General features: G+C 45.7%; 1 protein-coding gene across 1 annotated transcript in view; it reads left to right on the top strand.

The window, feature by feature from the left end:
• Positions 1–359: 359 nt before the first annotated feature.
• The window catches only part of SLC14A1 (solute carrier family 14 (urea transporter), member 1 (Kidd blood group)), a 46,101-nt gene continuing 44,207 nt past the window's right edge, over positions 360–2,253 (top strand). Inside the window, exon 1 of the mRNA XM_015565544.1 lies at positions 360–437. The gene's annotated coding sequence lies outside the window, so the exon portion shown is untranslated. The remainder of the gene's footprint in view (positions 438–2,253) is intronic.

The following is a 2,253-nucleotide window of genomic DNA, read 5'->3' as shown; positions in this document are numbered from 1 at the left end:
CTCCAATCAAAGTCACTCCAACCAGCTGTTTTGCCCTCGCCACCCTCAGTCCCCAGGTGGATTTAATAAGGAGCAGTGGCCCTGACGTGTGAAGTGAGGGCTCTGGGCACCTGGAGGCAGGAGGGAAGTGCACGGGAGGCACAGAGAATCATCAAAGGTGAAGTATGCCTCTTTCTCAGTGTTGTTGGGCCCCCGTCCTGCACCCCAAAGGAGACTATACAAAGAAAAATGAAACCACTAACAGGAAACATCTGGCCCAGTAGGCCGAGCAGACAGGCAAGGTCCCGGAAGTGGCTGTGTGGGTGGCCTTGACCTAGAAAGGAAGAGTAAAGCAAGTGAGGTTGTCAGCGGCACCTCTGCCCAAGCCGCTCTCAATCTGGGGTCCATCCCCCCGACCCCATGGGCAGTGCTAGCCTGGAGGAGAGTCATGGCTACAGGTAAGAAGCTGCAGGTGTGCTGTGTTTTTAATGGGATGGGCTGCCCCAGGGTGGGGACAGAAAGTGAAAGGGATGAGGAAGCGGTGACAGCAGGTGGACAACTAGACAGGGAGCTCCGTCAAGACCTGCAGTGGGTGAGGGTTCCCTTTATTCCACAACCTCTCCAACACTTATCCTGGCTTGTCTTATTGGTAATGGCCACTCCAGTAGGTGTGACGTGGTATCTCATTGTAGTTTTGATTTGCATTTCCCTAATTGCCAGTGGGGTTGAACCTCTTTTCACATATCTATCGGCTGTTCATTTGTCTTCTTGGGAGAGGTGTATTTTCAGGTCCTCTGCCATCTTTTTGATTAGGTTGTTTGTTTGGTGTGGAGTTTTATGAATTCTTTATATATTTTGAAAATTAAACATTTGTCAGAGCTACTGTTGACAAATATCATCTCCTATCTGGCTGGCTATCTCTCTGTGTTGTGGTCCGTTTCTTTTGCCGTGCAGAAGCTTTTTAAAAATATATTTTTTATTGATTTTGGAGAGGAAGGGAGAGAGAGATAGAAACATCAATGATGAGAGAATCATTGATCAGCTGCCTCCTGCACGCCCCACACTGGGGATTGAGCCCACAACCCAGGCGTGTGCCCTGACCAGGAAATGAACTGTGACCTCCTGGTTCATAGGTCGATACTTAACCACTGGGCAACACCAGCTGAGCTGTGCAGAAGCTTTTTAGTTTGGTATAGAATCATTCATTTATTTTTGCCTTTACTTCCTTTGCCTTTAGGGTCAAGTTCATAAAATGTTCTCTATAACCAAGGTCCACATGTTCAGTACCCATATTTTCTTCCATGTAACTTATTGTTTTGGGTCTTATTTTTAGGTCTTTGATCCACTTTGAATTAATTTTTGTACATGGGGGAAACTGTAATCCAGTTTCATTCATTTGCATGTAGCTTTCCAGGCTTCCCAGCGCCATTTATGGAAAAGACTATCTTTACTCCAATTTGTGTTTTTGTACACACCCATTTGAGAATGGCTGCTCATCCTTGGATTAAGGTAGAGCCAAGTTGTCTATAAAGAGATGAACGGTAGAGGCTGGCAGGTACCAAGCTGGCTCTTCTTTATTCCCTTCCCTTCCCTTCCCTTCCCTTCCCTTCGCTTCCCTTCCCTTCCCTTCCCACCTTCACTGCCCACTTCTGTGCCCTTCTGCACATTGACACATCCTATGGGAATGATCAGAGAACTCAGGCACACTGAGCATGTTTTGATGGCTGTTTTATGATGCTTACATATTGCCACGAGAGGGCGCCAGAGTACCTCCAAAACGCATGCAGGTCCCTTCTGCTCTCCTTTTCCACTGCAGACTCTCCACTGAGGTCTAGTCTTCCAGTCTCAGTCTGTCCCCCACCTCATGATTCTCAAAATGACACGCGATCCCATGAGAGTGCATAGCTACTAAGAAAAGCACTTACTAGTTGTGAGGACTGGGGAATATGTCAAATGCCTCTAAGCCCAAGTTTCTCATCCTAAAATGGGAATTATACAAACCTGTTCTTGTAGTTCTTTTAACAGTTAAGTGAGATAATAGCAGTAAAGCTCCTCCAACAGCTCCTAGCTACTATTTATTCTATCATAAGGCGGAGGTTTGCATTGTTAGGAAAGCAGAAATCTTTGCATTGTTAGGAAAGCAGAAAGATTTCTACTCTGCTTCACATTGTCATTTCATAGTTTTTACTCAAGTGCAATACACTTACACTAAAGTGCACGTATAAGTGTATAGCTTGGTGATTTTTCAAGAAAACACACACCCCAAGAAATCAG

The sequence above is a fragment of the Myotis davidii genome, unplaced genomic scaffold, assembly GCF_000327345.1.
Source record: "Myotis davidii unplaced genomic scaffold, ASM32734v1 scaffold259, whole genome shotgun sequence".
Taxonomy (NCBI): domain Eukaryota; kingdom Metazoa; phylum Chordata; class Mammalia; order Chiroptera; family Vespertilionidae; genus Myotis; species Myotis davidii.
This window is presented reverse-complemented; position numbering and strand designations above follow the sequence as displayed.